Source organism: Microcaecilia unicolor, chromosome 10 (genome assembly GCF_901765095.1).
Source record: "Microcaecilia unicolor chromosome 10, aMicUni1.1, whole genome shotgun sequence".
Lineage (NCBI taxonomy): Eukaryota > Metazoa > Chordata > Amphibia > Gymnophiona > Siphonopidae > Microcaecilia > Microcaecilia unicolor.
The window spans coordinates 192,819,436-192,840,222 of NC_044040.1; the positions used below are offsets into that span (position 1 = coordinate 192,819,436).

The 20,787-nt window shown below is 46.4% G+C and overlaps 1 long non-coding RNA gene across 1 annotated transcript in view; it reads left to right on the forward strand.

Annotated features, from left to right (window-relative positions):
* Positions 1–20,416, forward strand: part of LOC115479337 — a 54,657-nt gene extending 34,241 nt beyond the window's left edge. Inside the window, exons 2-4 of the long non-coding RNA XR_003943657.1 lie at positions 8,122–8,275; positions 17,561–17,636; positions 20,212–20,416. This is a non-coding gene — a long non-coding RNA (uncharacterized LOC115479337). The remainder of the gene's footprint in view (positions 1–8,121; positions 8,276–17,560; positions 17,637–20,211) is intronic.
* The last annotated feature ends 371 nt before the right edge of the window (positions 20,417–20,787 follow it).

Sequence of the window (20,787 nt, forward strand, 5' to 3'; positions counted from 1 at the left end):
CACAGGGCGAGGAGACCAGCGCCAAAGAAGGCTTCGGCTGGCAGGGGTTGGGGACCCCCGCTAGCAAAGGTATTTGCTGCTGTGGTGGGGGGAGGTGAGGCAGTGGGGTGGCAGACTAAAATGTCCCCCCCCCCCTCGCTCCAGCTCTGTCCCCCTCCCTCTGTGAGGTTTGGAAACGCCCCTGGTTCTCCAGCACCTAGCTCTGAAAAATTTGGCGTCAGAGGCACTTGGTTATGTTGTGTATGACCGAATCAGGGCCAGTTTCATTCTCAATAAGGCAGTGTGCTTTACTCTTTCTATTGCACATCTCCATTAGTCGACTTGAACTGATTTTAATCTTTGAGCCTAGCCTTTAAGTCTGACATAAAAGGTTTTTGGTTCTGTACTCCAGAAATGATCTACTATATTGATGCTTACTTCTGACTTTTGAGTCTTTCTGTGATTCCAGCACACAGGGTATACATTTTGCATGAGAGTTTCAGGCACAACTTAGAATGAATCAATGCATAGAATTGGGAAACAGTCTACACTGGCATAACGAGAACTGAATATAGAGGTGTGTAGGCAAAAAAAAAAAATGATTAGTTTCCTTGTTGCTTGGACTTTTTTTCATTTTGTTTAATTTTTATATATTTTCATTTTGTTTCAGTTTGCTTTTATAAATGTTTATTTCAGGGGAATTTTGTTAAGAGGTGGATATGGCTGCTGGGTCTATCCTCCCCCACCCCCCTTCAAAAAAAATAAATCTATTCATGGAAAACCACACCAACTCCCAAAGAAAAACCCCTGGCACTTAACCGAGGATATCAGTGGTATATTGTTGCTTTTTGATACTGTAATTCATGTCCAAATATGATATCTTCTTGACTGTAAACCACTTTGAAACAGGGGCGTATCTGAGGTTTGGCGGTAGGGGGGGCAGGGGCTAGAGTGAGGGGGCACATTATAACCCCCCCTACCGCCGCTGCCCCCCCCCGCTGCCGTCGTCGTCGTCAACCCTCCTCCCCCGCCTACCACCAACCCTTTCCTCGCCTACCGCTGTCACCTACCCCGAGGTCCGCTCCTGCCGGCTTTTTAAACTATTACTTCAGCTGGCGGGGGACCCCAACCCCCGCCAGCCCAGCCGAGGTCTTCCTTCTTCATCCTCGTGTCAACGTGCTGCGACGTCAAACTCCATCCAACTGGAGGCCAAGGATGCATCATGCAGCTTTAACAGCACGAGGATGAAGAAGGAAGACCTCGGCTGGGCTGGCGGGAGTTGGGGTCCCCCGCCAGCTGAAGTAATAGTTTAAAAAGCCGGCAGGAGCGGACATCGGGGTAGGTGACGGCGGTAAGCGGGGAAAGGGTTGGCGGTAGGCGGGGGAGGGTTAACGGTGGTAGGGGGGTGCAGGGCGAAATCTGCGGGGGCCCAGGCCCCTGTGGCCCCACGCAGATACGCCCCTGCTTTGAAATTATGGTTGTAAGTGGTATAGAAGTATCTATGTAGAACAGAATAGACATTAAAAAGACAATGGGCCCCTTTTACTAAGATACAGTAATCACTAAAGCGTGTTTAGCACAGGTTAAAATCCACCCCCACAGGGCATGCTCAAGGGTCCCGCAGTAGTTTTTGGATTGGCACAAGTTTAAAAAAAAAAATCAATTTTATTTTTTTAGCGCTGGGGTGTGTTTGCGGGTGGAGGGCAGCCTTGCCCAATGCTAATCGGTTAGTGTAGATACATTGGCATGCGATTAGTGCAGGAGCCCTTGAGGGGCATAATCGAACGGCGCCGGCCAAATAGATGGCTGACCATCTATTTGGCCAGCACCGCAAAGAGTAGTCCCGAACCATATTATCGAAAAAGATGGCCGGACATCTTTCGTTTCGATAATACGGTTGGGGCCGGCCAGATGTCAGAGATGGCCGGGTTTGAGATGGCCGGAATCGGTCTTCGACGATAATCGAAACCGAAGCCGGCGATCTCAAACCCGGCCAAATCCAAGGCATTTGGTCGTGGGAGGAGCCAGCATTTGTAGTGCACTGGTCCCCCTGACATGCCAGGACACCCTCCGGGCACCCTAGGGGGCACTTCTAAAAATTAAAAAAAAAAAATTGCTCCCAGGTGCATAGCTCCCTTGCCTTGGGTGCTGAGCACCCCAAATCCCCCCCCCCCAAAAAAAAACCCACTCCCCACAATTGTACACCATTACCATAGCCCTTATGGGTGAAGGGGGGCACCTAGATGTGGGTACAGTGGGTTTTGGGGGGGTTGGAGGGCTTAACATTTACCACCACAAGTGTAACAGGTAGAGGGGGGGTGGGCCTGGGTCCACCTGCCTAAAGTGCACTGCACCCACTAAATACTGCTCCAGGGACCTGCATACTGCTGTCAGGGAGCTGGGCATGACATTTGAGGCTGGCAAAAAAATATTTATTTTTTTTTTGGGGGTGGGAGGGGGTTGGTGACCACTGGGGGAGTAAGGGGAGGTCATCCCTGATTCCCTCCGGTGGTCAGTTGGGGCACCTTTTTGAAGCTTGGTCGTGAAAAAAAGGGACCAAGCGAAGCCGGCGAAATGCTCATCAAGGCTGGCTTTCTTTTATTCATTATCGGGCGGTCGGCCATCTCAAAGCACGCCCCGGTCCTGCCTTCACTACCCTACCGAAACGCCCCCTTGAAGTTTGGCCGGCTCCGCGATGGAAAGCAGTTGTCGCCGGCCAAAATCGGCTTTCGATTATACCGATTTGGCTGGCTTTAGGAGATCGCCGGCCATCTCCCGATTTGTGTCGGAAGACGACCGGCAATCTCTTTCGAAAATAAGCTGGCTTACCGTTGCTAAGGGCTCCCGTGCTAATTGGAAAATAAGTGCACGGCCGTTAATGGGGGAAATAGAAAATGCAGCCATTTTACAGCCGCGTTGAAAGTAGCCTCAGCGCCTGGGAAACCCAAGCGCTAGTCATACTGCAGACTACTTTTTACCACGGCTTAGTAAAAGGGCCCAGTAGAGGGGTAATGTTATAAAAGATTGTTTGCACGTAAACTCTGTTGTATGCATCTAAAACGCTTCTTTTACAAGTAATCCAATACGTAAAAATACACACAGTGACTTTTATGTGGCCCAAGAGCAGGCTTGTCCATGGAGGAGTTTGGCTGGATAGTTTTCAGCATCAGGTGCTGTGACAGGAGGAAAGAGATAGCGGTCACCTTTCCTACAACAACTTGACCCTGAAAAAGATGATTATTGCAAACAGTGGTGCTAAGAAGGCAATCCAGGAGCTGTGAGCAGTCTTGCAATCTCATCTCTGTAAGAGACAACACTTATTGGAGCTTTCAACTGGATTAGCATAAATATTGTTTCCCTGGTATACAAGATGCTGACAGGCAGAGCTGCAAGTGCACATCTATACTAACAACCATGTGCAGCTGTGTATTTGTATCACACGGTGCAGGTCAGAGGGAATTCTGTGGACACAGATAGTAACATAGTATCATAGTAGATGACGGCCGAAAAAGACCTGCACGGTCCATCCAGTCTGCCCAACAAGACAAACTCATATGTGCTACTTTTTGTGTATACCCTACTTTGATTTGTACCTGTGCTCTTCAGGGCACAGACTGTGTAAGTCTGTCCAGCACTATCAAGCGCCTCCCAACCACCAGCCCCGCCTTCCAACCACCGGCTCTGGCACAGACCGTATAAGTCTGCCCAGCACTATCCCCGCCTCCCACCACCGGCTCTGGCACAGACCGTATAAGTCTGCCCAGCACTATCCCTGCCTCCCAACCACCAGTCCCGCCTCCCACCACCTACATACCATCACTGAACTATTAAATAGGATCAGCTCAGCATTTGCTACATAGGTTTTGCATTTACCCTGTGCTAGTTTTTGCACATAATATATGGTAAGAGCAAAAACTTGTCACACTTCTGTAAAAAGGCCCCATAGAGGGGCATAATCGAATGGGGCGCCCATCTTTAAGGGCACCCATCTCTAAGGACGCCCCGGCGAAGGGGCGGGGCATCCATCTTTCGTTTCGATAATACGGTCGGGGACGCCCAAATCTCAACATTTAGGTTGACCTTAGAGATGAGCGACCTTGGTTTTCGGCGATAATGGAAACCAAGGATGCCCATCTCAAAAACGACCAAATCCAAGGCATTTGGTCGTGGGAGGAAGCCAGCATTCGTAGTGCACTGGTCCCCCTCACATGCCAGGACACCAACCGGGCACCCTAGGGGGGCACTGCAGTGGACATCACAAATTGCTTCCAGCTGCATAGCACCCTTACCTTGTGAGCTGATCCCCCCAAACCCACTCCCCACAACTGAACACCACTACCATAGCCCTTAGGGATGAAGGGGAGCACTTACATGTGGGTACAGTGGATTTCGGGTGGGTTTTGGAGGGCTCCCATTTACCACCACAAGTGTAACAGGTAGGGGAGGGGGTGGGCCTGGGTCCGCCTGCCTGAAGTGCACTGCACCCACTAAAAACTGCTCCAGGGACCTGCATACTGCTGTGATGGAGCTGGGTATGTCATTTGAGGTTGGCATAGAGGCTGGCAAAAAATTTGTTTTTGTTTTGTTTTTTTTGGGTGGAAGGGGGTTGGTGACCACTGGGGGAGTATGGGGAGGTCATCCCTGATTCTCTCTGGTCGTCATCTGGTCAGTTCGGGCACCTTTTCACGGCTTGGTCGCAAGAAAAAATGGACCAAGTAAATTCGGACAAGTGCTCGTCATGGCGGCTTTCTTTTTTTCATTATCGGCCGAGGACGCCCTTCTCTTAACCACGCCCCCGTCCCACCTTCGGTACACTGCCGACACGCCCCCTTAAACTTTGGTCGTCCTTGTGACGGAAAGCAGTTGTGGACGCCCAAAATCGGCTTTTGATTATGCCGATGCCCATCTCCCGATTTGTGTCGGAAGATGGCCGCCCTTCTCCTTCGAAAATAAGCGTGATAATGAACTAGATTCAAAAAATGGTGCCCAAAGTTAGGCAGCGGGATGATCCACTAGTAGTCTGTAAAGCGGGGGGGGGGGGGGGCCGGGGGGCCTCTGCGTGCATTCTGGGCCCGATTGTATATATGATGTCTAAAATTAACGCACGTTAGGCAGTTGCGCCTAAGCATATTCTCTAAATACCATGCATAAATCTACACATGATATTTAGAATATGCTTAGATGTAGTTCATGTGACTAAATCTATGCACGTCCATTTACGCCAATGAAAAGCTGGTGTAAATCCCTGCGCGTAGATTTACGCACAGTGGCCCATATTTTATAACAATGCGTGTAGATTTCGGAAACACTTACAAAACGCCGAAGCACTCTCCTTTTTGCCTGCATGCATTAGAATTTACGCACAGTACATTATAGAATACGCTTAGCAATGTACGCGCATGTATTCTAATGTTTGCCAATTATTGCTTGTTAAGAGCTGTTAACACAACAGCTTGTTATAACAATTAATATGCTCGCATAGTTATAGACTACGCCTAGATTTACGTGCAGAACCGTCCATAACTCTAGGCATGCTATATAGAATCCAGGAGTCTGTGCCTAACTTTGTATGTGAGCATTTATGCCTGCCAAAGGCAGATGTAAATGCTGGCACCCAACTGGACAGTTAGACATACAAATGCAGGTATTCTATAACATTATGCCTAATTTCTGGGAGTACCCCAGACCTGCCTAAGCCCCTCCCATGGCCACACCCCTTTTGAGTTTCACACTATGAAATTTCAGCACGCATATTATAGAATAGGGCAGATCATAAGCACATAAGTATTGCCATACTGGGAAAGACCAAAGGTCCATCGAGCCCAGCATCCTGTTTCCAACAGTGACCAATCCAGGTCACAAATACCTGGCAAGATCCCAAAAAAGTACAAAACATTCTATACTGCTTATCCCAGAAATAGTGGATTTTCCCCAAGTCCATTTAATAACAGTCTATGGACTTTTCCTTTAGGAAGCCATCCAAACCATTTTTAAACTCCGCTAAGCTAACCACCTTTACCACATTCTCTGGCAACGAATTCCAGAGTTTAATTACACATCGAGATCAGCATGTAACTCCTAATTACTGCCAATTAAGTGCCTGTTAACTCCATTAATTAACTGCTAGCACCTAACTGGCTAGTTCACGCACAGATCTGGGCTCTGCGCCCAAACTTGGGTGACCTATGCAGAATCTGGGGGAGTGTGTACAGCTAAAATCACATTCTGTTTCACAGTGAAAACGATAACCTTATGCTTTTTTTTTTATATATATATATATATATTTATTTATTTGTGACATTTATACTCCACATTAGCCCGAAATAGAATCAAGTTCAATGTGGCTTACAAACAAACAATAAAGAGTAAAATATTTTATATAATAATTTTTATTATTATTTGCATTAAACTTTAACAGGTATAACAAACTGTCAAGTTAAACACAGCCATAATAGTCATACAAATATAGTCATTTCAAAGATTACAGTCCAATACAATCTGGCTTCCTTAGACCTCAAAGCCTAATAAGGAATTAGTGAAGTTTAAAAAAATTCAAATTATCAAATAATTTCTCCAAAATTATGGTGTCGTATTTCTCTACATTTCTTTTAACTCTGACTCTGTTCTACTTCCAGAAAGGATTTAAGCTGATCAGGAACATAAAAAACATATTTTGTCTGATTAAGCCTTATGAGACATTTACACGGGTAAGCCAAGAGGAAAGTTCCCCCTTTATCAACAACTTTTGACCTCATAGAAAGAAACTTTTTTCTTGAGTTGATTTTGTCACATCGGGGTAAAGCCAAATCTTTTGACCTGCAAAAATACGATTAGTTGATTTAAAGTATAATCTCATAATTGCATTCAGGTCTTGCTGAAAAACAAAGGACACCAACAGCGTCCCTCTTTCACTTGCATCGTCTATAGATTTCTCCAAAATAGTTGTGACATTTTGTAAATCATTTGATATCTCTCCTTCAACCTTTTTCATTGTACTAGGTATATAATAAATCTTATTTAATGGAGGAACTACCGTATTTTTCGGACTATAAGACGCACTTTTTTCCCCCAAAATTTGGGAGGAAAATGTGGGGTGCGTCTTATAGTCCAAAGGTAGACTTCTCCCTACTCACGCGATCTTCCCTGGTGGTCTAGTGACGTCGGGGCAGGAAAGAGCCTCCTCTTTCCTGCCCAGCGCGCTGCTCTCCATCCTCCTGTATGCAGCCTGACGGTCTCGGCGAGATTCAAAATGGCCGCCGAGACTTCAATTCTTGGCGGCCATTTTGAATCTCGCCGAGACCGTCAGGCAGCAATGCATACAGGAGGATGGAGAGCAGCGCGCTGGGCAGGAAAGAGGGGGCTCTTTCCTGCCCCGATGTCACTAGACCACCAGGGAAGATCGCGTGAGTAGGGAGAAGTGGTGACAGGGCCGGGGGGAGGGCGGGATTCGGACAAGACGCACCGAAGCACCTAGGTTTTAGAGTTGGGAAAAAGGAAAAAAAAAATTTTCCTATTTCCCGCCTCTAAAACCTAGGTGCGTCTTATGGTCCGTTGCGTCTTATAGTCCGAAAAATACGGTACTTCCTGTGAATAATTCAAATTTTCTTTCAAAAATCTAACAAACATATCAAAAAGAGAGTAAAATATAATCATGTACAGAATATAACACAAATTACAATAAGTTCAAGATGCAAATTAATACATGTGCAGTACGTTACCAGGGATTTAGACTGTCCGGATAAAGTTATGACATCCTATTTGCTGAATCCAGCACTGCATAGCCAGAATTAATTCAGCTGAATATTGACCCGTAAATACTTAGACTTACTTGTACTCTGCACAGAATTTCTGCCGTTTTGAATTAAGGTAAGAAATTTGAATTATGTCACATAATTCCATTTACTTATCTTTCTCTCTAGAATAAGCTTAGTTGAATGCTTTACCCAGGAGAGCTCTGTAATGAGAGGACACACAAACACAATAAGAAATTTGTTTTACATGAATTAGATGAAATAAAACACTTAAGTGCAGTACTAACGTTTTTTTTTGTGTGTGTGTGCTCTGAAACTCTGATGAATATTCTATACAGAGTTTGTGGCAGGTTGCCACAGATGGTATTTTGATGCCCTGTTTTTCTTTCAGCATTGCATCTCAGCAGTTACCAACAGCTTTCAGGCTGTGAGAACTTCGTTTTGGTTAATGTGGTTGATCAACAAGAGCAGCAGGAAGATCTCAGATTTGAATACAACATTCAGCGCCGCAATATAACTCAGGAATATCAAGAAACATCTGCATCGTAAGTTAGGATTACAGTGTCGGTTCAAAGGACGAAGTTATAAGTGTATAATGCAGTGGTTCCTAAACCTGTCCTGGGGAACCCTAACCAGTCAAGTTTTATGGATATGCACACTGAATATGCATGAGAAAAAATTTGCATGCAGTGGAAGCAGTGCATGCAAATGAATCTCATGAATGTTCATTGCAGATATCCTGAGAACCTGACTGACCGAGGCTCCCCAGGACATTTTGGGAACCACTGGCTTGTATTTCTACATATTAATCCTGATTTTGTAAGAGAATACCTATGTGAGAAGTCCAAGAGACACATTTTAAGCCTGATTCTTCCTTAAGTAAGTAATACTTACACCTGTTTGTGTACATTATACAATGTGGTCCTGTGTGCGGTCCAGAGAAAGTATCAGCTTTTAGGCTGTCAACCCTGGTCAAAAACATTGCATGCTCACACTGTTTGACCTAGCACTCCACAACTCGAACATGGTCTGTGAATGATCAGCTGAGTTTGGGCCCACCATTACAGTCAATAGCTACAATGGATGGGGAAGGGTTGGGGTGGAATGTCCCTTGGGTTTAAGGAGGACAAACAGAGATGGCTGAGCCTCTTTTGCTGTCCCTGCTTACTGGCATATATCTTTTACAGTCTACCTCAATCAGCCAGTAACATTTACATTGAATGTTCCTGCCGCAAAAGACAGACAGCTCGCTATCAGTCTCCCTATAATGTTCTTTTGCTCTGGTCCCCTTTGGTAGCAGGGGAACCATGAAGAAGAAAGAGGATCTGGGTGGGCTGGTGTGATGAAATAAGAATTTAAAAACCAGATATTTTTTTTGTTACATTTGTACCTTGCGCTTTCCCACTCATGGCAGGCTCAATGCGGCTTACATGGGGCAATGGAGGGTTAAGTGACTTGCCCAGAGTCACAAGGAGCTGCCTGTGCCTGGCCCTTGCAGATCATCAATGCGGCCGCGCAGGCTTCTGCTTCTGTGAGTCTGACGTCCTGCACGTATGTGCAGGACGTCAGACTCACAGAAACAGAAGCCTGCGCAGCCTTCTACATGGAATGTTGCTAGTGGAATAGCAACATTCCATGTAGAATCTCCAATAGCAGCAACATTCCATGTAGAATCTCCAATAGTATCTATTTTATTTTTGTTACATTTGTACCCCGCACTTTCCCACTCATGGCAGGCTCAATGCGGCTTACATGGGGCAATGGAGGGTTAAGTGACTTGCCCAGAGTCACAAGGAGCTGCCTGTGCCTGAAGTGGGAATCGAACTCAGTTCCTCAGTTCCCTAGGACCAAAGTCCACCACCCTGACCACTAGGCCACTTCACTTTCAAAATAGCCTAATAAAAACAGCACTCAAAGGAACTTGTACATACTTTTTTTGTAAGCCAGCAAAACAACGCATGAATGTTTAGAATATAAGACTATGATTAGTGTTGTAATTATTTATTTATTTATTTGTTACATTTGTACCCCGCACTTTCCCACTCATAGCAGGTTCAATGCGGCTTACATAGTAGTAGAATTACAAAGTATAATGCAGAGAAAAACAAGCTAAGCTTAGCAGAGTAATGGGGATGTGTGGTTAGGTAATAATATAAGGGAGAGGAGGTAGGAGGAGGTGCTAGTTTTAGGCTAAGTTGAGATAGTCAAGGATAGGGTGAGGATAAGCATAGGGAAAAATTGGAGGAGGTGTGGTCTGAGTCATAGCCGTTGCCACAGGAACAGGTGATGAATAGGTGGGTTTCGTAGGGTTAGGTCGTGGCGTTTGGATAAGCTTCCTTTGCCCCCGGATTCTATATAGCATGACCGACATTGCACACGCAAATCCAGTTGTATTCTGCATTTGTGCGTGCAATTTAATTTAGCAAGCCAATGAGAGCTGATAATGGCCACTTAAGAAATTATTGATGCTAATAGGCATTAATTAGAATTTACACGCACAACTTGCTAAGTGTATTCTGTAAAGTGGTGCATGCAAATTCTAATGCATGCAGCCAAAAGGGAGGCGTGGCATAGGTGTGCAACGGGTAGGCCTTGGGTGTTCCGAAAATCTACTCAACACGGTTATAGAATACACTTGCTCCGCACCTAACTTAGGTGTCGGTATTTTACTTGGCATAAGTGGGCGCACCTAGAGTTAGGCACAGGCGTGGTCGTTAGGTGTATTCTATAAACCCACTAGGCATAGTCTACAAACTGTACCTAAATCTAGGTGTGGTTTACCAAATACGCCTAGGCGGAAATATTTTCAGTGCCGATTTTTCTGGCACCATGTTTAGAATCTAGCCCTTAATGCATGTAAAAGTACGTGTTAAGGATGAGCTGTCATTCGCAGTGACATGGCAAATGTCAACGCGGTATCTCATGTTGTTGCATATCATTTACATGTCAAAATGAGCCAGTAATAGCGCCCACTCTTTGCAAATAGGGGTAGATTCAGTAAATGGCACCCAAAGTTAGGTGCTGGGATGATGTGCGGTAAGCACGAGTTCTGTAAAGGCAGTTCTGTGTGGAAATGTTTTTTTTAGAATACTAGTTTAAGTCATTTTCATGCCTAACTTTAGGGGTGAGGATTTATGCCTGACGAAGCTGGTGCAAATGCTCGCATCTGACTACCATTGTTAGGTTTCAGAAATGGAAGTATTCTATAACTGTGTGCCTAAATCCTGGGAATGACATGACCTGCCCATGACCCTCCCTTGACTACATCCTTTGAAGTTGCTCATGAGATAAATTAGGTGCACAGGTTATGTGAGTAACCAGTAATTAGTGCTCCCTATCCGTTTCCGCATACAGTTCGAACTCCTTTTATTGACTTACAAGTGCATTCACTCTGCAGCTCCTCAGTACCTCTCCACTCTCATGTCTCCCTACACTCCTCCCCGGGGAGGGGGGGTAGGAATATGTGTCTGAAGCTTCCATGTGCTAAACTTGGTCCTAAATTCATTGGCCCCTATGCCATTATGGAAAGGATTTATCAAATAATGGTAAATCTGAAGTTTTCATACTCCCATAGTTTACTCTCCACCTTCGTGTCCTTCGAAAAGAGTGTGCCCTCTTTGCAAACAGTGCATACTATCACCTAAATTCTGTATAGGTTTCTCAATGTTAAGCACACAGTTTTGGGTGTGGAGTGCAGATAAGTGTAGAAAGTAATTGGCTAAATTGGTGATAATCAATAATTGTCCATAACATATGTTAATTGCTACTACTACTACTTATTTCTATAGCTCTACTAGACGTACGCAGCACTGTACGCTGGTCATAGAGAGACAGTCCCTGCTCGATAGAGCTTACAATCTAACTAGGACAAATAAGGGATAAGGGAGTTACAAAGGTGGGAATGATAAAAATAGGTGCTGAACAAGCGAGTAAGAGTTAGGAGTTAAAGGCAGCATCAAAAAGGTGGGCTTTTAGCCTAGATTTGAAGACGGCCAGAGATGGAGCTTGACGTACAGGCTCAGGAAGTCTATTCCAGGCATATGGTGCAGCAAGATAAAAGGAACGGAGTCTGGAGTTAGCGGTGGAGGAGGAGGGTGCAGATAATCTACGCCTCTTCCTTCTCGTTCATCAGCCCGCGAACCTGGAATGCTTTGCCGAGACCCCTGAAAGAGTCGTCGGATCATCAAATGTTTAAAAAAACTGCTAAAAACTTATTTGTTTAGCAAAGCCTACCCCGAAGTCAACAATGACGTTTAACCCCCTTATTCTTTTCCCGCTTTGTTAGCTTATCCGCTCTTTCCCCTCTGTCAGCTTCTCTTATCTTTGCTACTCTGTACTTAATTTGCAAACTCTTTTACTGGATTTTTTTTTTTTTTGCTGTTGTATTTTGTATTTTATTGTAATTTTGTTAGCCACATTGAGCCCAAAAAAGCTGGGAAAATGTGGGATACAAGTGGACCAATAAATAAATAAATAAATAAGAGAAAATTACCCAGTGAACGGAGTTTCCGGGGAGGGACCCACTAAAGCCTCATTTGCTTTTGATGTTCTTTTTGTACATGTGCCTATGCCCTAGCACTACTGTGTGTGCACTAATGTCTTCTAGGACATTAATATAAATGTAATTTAAATTATAGAGTCTTCACGCAGAGCATTCTATTCTGAATGCATGCTACAGTGGCCTTAGCTTGTATAATGTGCTTCAGTGCAAAGGCCTGTTGTGTCTATGCTCTACATCAGGGGTACACAGACACGGTCCTGAAGAGCCACAACCAGTGGCGTAGCTACGTGGGGCCTGAGGGGGCCGGGGCCCCCGCAGACTCACCCTAGGACCCCCCTCCCGGCGAACCTGCCGCCGCCTACCTTTACTTTTGCTGGCGGGGGATCCCACTCCCCGCCAGCCGACGTCTTCTCAGTCCTTCCTGCTCTTCAATTTGTTTGCTGACGTCCTGCACGTAATTGTACGTGCAGTTCTGATCTCTGAGTCTGACGTCCTGCACGTACAACGTGCAGGACGTCAGCAAACAAATTGAAGAGCAGGAAGCGACTAAGAAGAAGACGTCGGCTGGCGGGGAGTGGGATCCCCCGCCAGCAAAAGTAAAGGTAGGCTGCAACGGCGGCGGGTTCGCGGCGGGAGGGGGGGGCGGCAATGTCGGCGGTGGGGGGGCGGCGCCGGGGGAAGGGCTAAAATGTGCCTCCTCCGCCCGGGCTCTGGACCCCTCTCCCACGGAAGGCTGGCTACGTCCCTGGCCACAACCCAGCTGGGTTTTCAAGATTTCCACAATGAATATGCATGAGATTGATTTGCTTCCATTGTATGCAAACAGTTCTCATACATATTCATTGTGGGAATCTTGAAAACCTGACTTGATTGTGTCCCTCGAGGAAGGTGATTGCCCACCCCTGCTCTGTATGATACTAGGCCACAACAAAGGCGTTTTCAGCATAAAACCTTGTCGAATTCGTTCAAAATTAAGTGAAAGGACTACCTCAATTCACACAAGTGATGCTACAGCAATATTGATCTCTGTTCATAAGCCTAGATGAGGATAATCAAGTGAGTCTAAATCCTCTAAACTGCTGCCTTTATTGGAGAAAATGTTACTAGAATATTGTTCTATGGCTTTGATGTCTTTAGAATAAAATCCTTCAGAGATCATTATATAACCAGATTACAATATTTTATACACCATCATCAGTTTGAGAAGCTGTGTGGAATGCACTGGGGAAATCAACCGGTAATTGAGAGGAGTTTACTTTTGTGGAAAGCATAAATATGTTTGCTGAAGACGAAATGGATGAAAATGCAAGTCATATATGCCTCGTATTGATCAATTTAGCACATCTCACTAACAAATTGAGCAGCGTGTCATAAAATAGGATACACTATTTATTTATTTATTTATTTATTTATTTATTTATTTGTAGCTTTTGTATCCCACATTCTCCCACCTATTTGCAGGCTCAATGTGGCTTACATTTTCCATAATGGTGATCACCAATTCCAGAAGAGAAATACATATTTAAAGTGAGTGAGACAGAGAGGATTAGGAATACAGTTACAGAAAGTGCATTTTCATAATCAGAAATCAGAGATGTTGGATTAACTATCACAGTAAATTTCCCTACTTTTTCCCTAACTTCCAAAATTCAGAGACTACATTGTTTAACCTTCAATCTATTTCCCAATTTGTACATTCTCCTTTCCCCTCCCCCTCTCCCGATATTCAACAGGCAACGGTGCATGTGTGTTTTAAACACTGATCATCGCCAGCTAAATTATCCCCTGATATTCAGTGCCAGGCCATGTCCGGGCACTGGCATTGAATATTGGGGGATAATTTGGGATGGGCAGGCTGCCGGAACTTATGCGGGCCAGGCTGATATTCAGCTGGAGCTACATTAAAAGTTATGCTGCCTCAGCTGAATATCGGGCCGGGGCCCGCATAGAGGGGCATAATCGAACGAAAACGTCTATCTCCATGGGCGTTTATCTCCAAGAACGGGTCCGTGAAGGGGCGGACCGAACCATATTGTGGGAAAAAATAGACGTCCATGTTTTATTCAACAATTTGTGAGCTGGGCGTTTTTGTTTTTCAGCGATAATGGAAAATGAAAGCGCCCAGCTCAAAAACGAATAAATCCAAGGCATTTGTTCGTGGGAGGGGCCAGGAGTCGTAGTGCACTGGTCCCCCTCACATGCCAGGACACCAACCGGGCACCCTAGGGGGCACTTTTACAAAAAAAAAAAAAAAGGTAAAAGAGCTCCCAGGTGCATAGCACCCTTCCCTTGTGTGTTGAGCCCCCCAAATCCCCCTCAAAACCCACCGCCCACAAGTCTACACCATTACTATAGCCCTAAGGGGTGAAGGGGGGCACCTACATGTGGGTACAGTGGGTTTGGGGGGCGGTGTGGAGGGCTCCCATTTACCAGCACAAGTGTAACAGGTGGGGGGGGGGGGGGGGATGGGCCTGGGTCTACCTGCCTGACGTCCACTGCACCACCTAATAACTGCTCCAGTGACCTGCATACTGCTGCCAGGGAGGTGGGTATTACATTTGAGGGTGAACATAAAAAGTTGTGAAACGGCATATTTTTGTGGTGGGAGGGGGTTTGTGACCACTGGGGGAGTCAGGGAGGTCATCTCCGACTCCCTCCAGTGGTCATCTGGTCATTTAGGGCACTTTTTGGGGCCCTATTCGTGGAAAAACAGGGTCCAGGAAAAGTGCCCTAAATTCTCGCTAAAAACGCATATTTTTTTTCCATTATCGGCGAAAGGCGCCTATCTCTGATCGGCCGATAACCATGCCCCAGTTCCGCCTTCACCACGCCTTTGACACGCCCCCATCAACTTTGTCCGCATCCGCGACGGAGTGCAGTTGAAAACGTCCAAATTCGGCTTTCGATTATACCGCTTTATTCGTTTTTGTGAGATAAACGTCTATCTCCCGATTTGGGTCGCAATATAGGCGTTTTTCTTTTTCAATTATAAGCTGGATAACTTTTTTTTCTTGTTTTTGTAAAAAAGCCCCCAAGCCCCCTCCCGCCCCTGACAATTGCCCTCTTTCCTTCCCCCACCCCCAGCCCGTGGCAGGAACTCACCCTGCCCTCCCCCAGCCGTCAAGGTAGGCCCTTCCCCTGGGCCTACCTGTAGCCCTGGTGGTCGTTGGGGGGCAAGAGCGCAGGCCCCTCGCTCCTGCCCCTTGTGGTCGCTGAAAGAAAATGGCTACAGATAAAGGAGAACAGATTAGCCAGTATGGGTTTTACTTACAGTTAAAGCCAGAAGTAAAACCCGGACTGGCGCAATCTGTGCTCCTTTATCTGGAGTCATATGGTAACCCTATGCTAAGTACTCCTGCGTAACTGCCCTCAGTTGGCATTGTACAAATTTTGCGGTAGCTAGTTAGCATACAGTAAATGTAACATGCTAGCTGGTTAACACTTCCACACCCACTCTACACCCATGCAGTTTAGAAGCTGGGCATGCCACCCTGTTATATCCTGCAGCCGTGGATCCAGCCAGGCTTCCTTTCTACTGTGTCATTGGACCGTTGTATCATTTCCTGATGAAGGGCAGAGCCTTGTTTGCTATGCAATGAGTCATTTTCAGTGTACCAGAAATATCTTCTAAATGCATCGTTACTTGTAAACCTTGGTATTTTGCCAAAACATAGATTAAAAGATTGCAGTCATTAACTTGGAAACATTTGGAACCCTTTTAGAATATTTAGTCAGACTGAATCTGAGAAGAATTTTGGAGTTCCACTTAAACTTAAATTCTTTTGTTGAAAGAACTATTTAAAGCATAGCGTCATATTTTGAATACTTTAGATCTCCAAATGTATCAATAAGGCTAATTTTCCATATTTATATATTTCTATTAAACTTCTGATTCTCAATAGATTAATAAAAGTGGTTTTTTTTACAATTCTCAATGTTCCTAAATCAAATTGTTTAAGAAAATATAAAAGAGGTGAATGAACAAGCAGTTTTATCCAAGAGTACAGGTGATACCAACAGCACATGAATGCACCATTTTAATACTCAATGGTGCAATTTAGAAGGATTGGGTGGCATCTGCACATGTTAATAAGGAGTTTACATGAGTTAATGGCCCAGTGTAGCTAAGGGGGAAGTTATTAACACTGCTGTTAAGATATGTTATTTTACTGTTAACCCCAGTCAGGGGCGTAGCTGCTATGGGGCCACGGGGGGCCAGGGCCCCCATAGATTTGGCCCTGGACCCCCTGCCAACAACCCTCTCAACCCCCCCCCCCCCCCCCCACCGCCAACCTGCCGTCGCCGTCTGCTACCTTTGCTGGCGAGAGACCCCAACCCCCGCCAGCTGAAGTCTTTTTGCTTCGTTTGGTTTCTGAGTCTGTCTGACGTCCTGCCTGGACGTACACAACGTGCAGAATGACAGACTCACAGAAACAGAACGAAGCCTTGCGATCTGCAGGGCTTCGTTCTGTTTCTGTGAGTCTGACATCCTGCATGTTGTACGTGCAGAACGTTAGACAGACTCAGAAACCAAACGAAGCAAGAAGACCGGCTGGCGGGAGTTGGGGTCCCCCGCCAGCAAAGGTAGGCGACGGCAGGCAGGGGGGGGCCACAGTTGTTGGAGGTGGTTCTGGCGGCGGAGGGGGGTGTTGGCAATGGTAGTGGTGGGGGGGGCTAAAATGTGCCTCCTCACCTCGGCTCTGGACCCCCCTAACGGCGAAGTCCAGATACGCCCTTGACCCCAGTTATTAGTAATTAGGTCTCATTGAATAAAATGTGACCTGTGGTAAAATAGCACAAGTTAGTGGTAAAATACCCTGTCTTAACAGTAGCCCAAGTTGATAACTTCCCCCTTTAGTGTGACGAATTTCAATCTCTGGTAACCAGAGTTGATATTATGATGTCATAATGCCTCATTCCACCAATGCCTAAGAAGCAACCTCATCAGTGATGTCACAATAGCTTGATCGCCCTATACTTTCACTTTTATTACATATAGCAGTGATCTAGATTTCCAGAAACATTTCTTTTTTCTTTAATTAAGGGGGGAAGTTAAGATGGGTTACTATTGGTAACTAGGTCTCATTACATAAAATGGGACCTAGGCTAAAATAGTATAAGTTTGTGGTAAAGTAATATGTCTTAATGGTAGCCTCTAAGTTACACATGTAGGTGCTCAATGAACAGATCATATCACTCCTATATTTCATGAGTTCCATTGGTGGTCTATAATTTGGAGGATCTGATTTTAAAATCATATTAGTATTTAAAACATGAAGATCCATTATGCGCTAGTGTTGAACTTAAAATATATTCATTTCCTCAACAGGTGTGAATTTATCGGATGCCCCCTCTTTCCATCAAGTGGGCCTGATGAAACTTGAACCTTTGGAATGTTCTTTCAAGTGAGTTAAGAATAATCTCATGTAGGGCTACATTTCATAAGAAATGAAAAGCATGTCTTTCTCAGCAGGCCTTTCCCTTACTTATTGAGGGTAACATTCAGCCTAGTGTTTTTTAAGTCGCTGACAGGCATGGGCTGAATTAAACCCGGATATTCAGTCCCAGGCCATGCCTGGCACTGTTCCCTCTAAGCTCAGCAGGAGTCACTCACCTACTTTCCTGCCAGTTGGAGGTGCTGTTTCACTAACACATTTTCAGTAGAGAGAGAGAGACAGGCAAGCCATGCAGGACTTCAGGGAACCTGTCTACCCCTTGCAATTGAAAACACAATATTGAAGCACCCCCCCCCCCCCCCCCCCCCCGACAAAAAATGAAGTTGGAGGAGGCCTGCTCAGCTTAGAGTGAACAGTGATGCCCAGCATCCAGCACTGAATAAGTGCGGTCACCCAGAAGTTAGCTGAGCACCAGCCTAACTTTACCTGCTTAACCAATTTGCAGACTAAAACATCACTTCCAACTGGTTAAGTACTGGCTCCGCCCAAGCTCCACCCCTAGACTGGTACCTGCACTTACCGGACAGTGCCACGGCAGTCAGATGCAGTATTCAGCAGATAGTTCCGCTGAAAATGTCTGGTTAGTGCCCAACATGAAACTGGCTATTTTGAGAATGTTCTGGGGTGGAGTCAGCACTTGGCTGGTTAAATGTCAGTATTCAACAGTCAACCAGCCAAGGTAACTACATAAATAGGACTGCGTAAAAATTGATCCTATCTTTCTGTGGTACCTCATGCGGTACCCTCCCCCTTCCTCTCCCCTCCCCCTCCTCCTCCACCTCCCCGCTCCCTCTCCTCCCCACTCCCCCTCGTCTTCAAAGTTTGGCAAATAGCTTGCAAGCGTAGTCTGCCTGCCCACACAAGCCGTTCTTGGGCTAGGAATAGCTATAACCAGGTCTGCTCACTCCCCTCTCCTTCCTTTCCTCACCCTCTTGTTTCTTTCAGGCAGAGATCAATGGTTTTCAGTTTTGAATTATAGCTTAAATCTGTTTCTTACTCCTGTGTATTACTCTAACAATACTGCCTATTTTCTGTCTTAGTTTCTTGTATTTTTGCTGTTTGTTTATTTTTTACCCGTTGGTAACCAGGGGCGTAGCTAGGTGGGGCCACAAGGGCCTGGGCCCCCACAAATTTAGTCCGGGCCCCTGGTTTTGCTGGCGGGGGTCCCCAACCCCTGCCAGATGAAGCCTTATTCAGCGCTGGTCTCTGATCTGTGCTTTCTTGAGTCCTGACGTCCTGCACGCTCAGGTTCACTTAAAGGAACGTGCAGGATGTCAGGACTCAAGAAAGCACAGATCAGCAGCAAACGCGGCGCGCCGGAGACCGGCGCTGAAGAAGACTTCGGCTGGCGGGGGTTGGGGATACCCACCAGCAAATGTACCTTGTGGTGGTGGCGGCGGCAGCAGGAGAGGGGTCAGTCGGAAGTGTCGGGAGAGGGGCGGCGGCTGGGGGATGCGGGCTAAAATGTGCCCCTCCCCCACTTTGGGCTCTGGATCCCCCTCCTGCCGAGGTCTGGCTACGCCACTATTGGTAACAGTGGGCCTAAAATTCAGCCCGTAGTAGTCAGTGGTTTTTAAGTCACTGAAGGCCCAGGAATGAATTAAGCCTGGATATTCAATCAAGGTCCTGGGTCAGTGTGGTCACCTGGAAGTTATCCGTGCACTGGCTGATATTCAGACCTGTTCCTGGTTAACTTGGCAGTAGGGGTGTAGCCAATTTTGGGTGGGCCTGAGCCCAAAGTGGGTGAGCATGACAACTTCACCCATGCCATCTCTCCCTCACCCCCCCCCCCCCAGGAAATCGGAGGGGGGGGTCACTTAACTCCAGTCCTTGACTTCCTCTGGTACCTTTAAATCCATTAGGTTTATCAAAAGCGAGCAGCAACTCATTCCCCTTTGCTTACATCGACTCCGAGCCTTCCCTCTGACGTATCTGCCTAGTCTCGTGAACAGGAAGTTGCATCAGAGGGAAGGCTTGTGTTGGTACCAGCAGGGGGGACTGTATTGATACTTGCTGCCAGCGAAGAACTAAAGGATTTAAAGGTACTTGGTGGTTTGGGGCAGAGTGGACTTTTAAGTGACTCCCTGATCTCCTGGAAGGAGACATGCTGGGAGTCTTCAGCTGGTGGGGCTTTGGGATCGTTGCCAGCCACATTGTTGCTGTGCCACTGCTGAGTTGCCCTGTGCCCACCCAGGCCCACCTATGGCTATGCCACTGCTTGGCAGCTAAAGTTAGGATGGCCTTTTTGCTTAACTTTTTGTTCTTAACTTGTTAGCAGACCGATTATTGCCACTAACCGGTTAAGTGCCACCTCCACACTAACTGGACAGTGCTGCGATGATTGTGGCCCTGTTCAGTTAAGGCCATTGAATTTTGGCAGCTGACCTGTTCAGTATGATTTAAGCAAGCAGGAACCTATCCTGCCTGCTAAAACCATGCTGATTATCAGCCCTAAAGTTAATTCTGCCTAACTTGCATACTCAGGTTATGCTTGTTCATGTTAATCTCTCTCTTAATTTTTTAGATGCTTGCAGCTGCAGACTGAGAATTGGTCCTGTCAGAGGTCTTGGATTTGGTTTTGCCGTCCTATTTCGACTGTGGACTGGAATTGTCAACCAAGTTCCTTAAGGTGAATGACAAAAATCCCTGGATTCCTAAAACCCCTGATCAGCAGCCAATGCAGGAAATGAATAAGTTGATTCCAGTGCTTTCCTCTACTGCCTTTCAATCATACTCATATATTACTAGTAAAAAAGGCCCGTTTCTGACACAAATGAAACGGGCGCTAGCAAGGTTTTCCTCGGCTCCCCTGCAGCCACCCATGTCCAGCGACCCTCCTCTCCCCCTGCGCCCACTGCAGCCACCCATGTCCAGCGAACCTCCTCTCTCCCCTGCCCCCTCCTGCCACCCATGTCCAGCGACCCTCCTCTCTCCCCTGCCCCCCCTGCAGCCACCCATGTCCAGTGACCCTCCTCTCCCCTGCCCTCCTTGCAGCCACCCATGTCCAGCGAACCTCCTCTCTCCCCTGCTTCGCCCCCCCTCCAGCCACCCATGTCCAGCGACCCTCCTCTGGACATGGATCAGCTGTGAGGCATGTTTT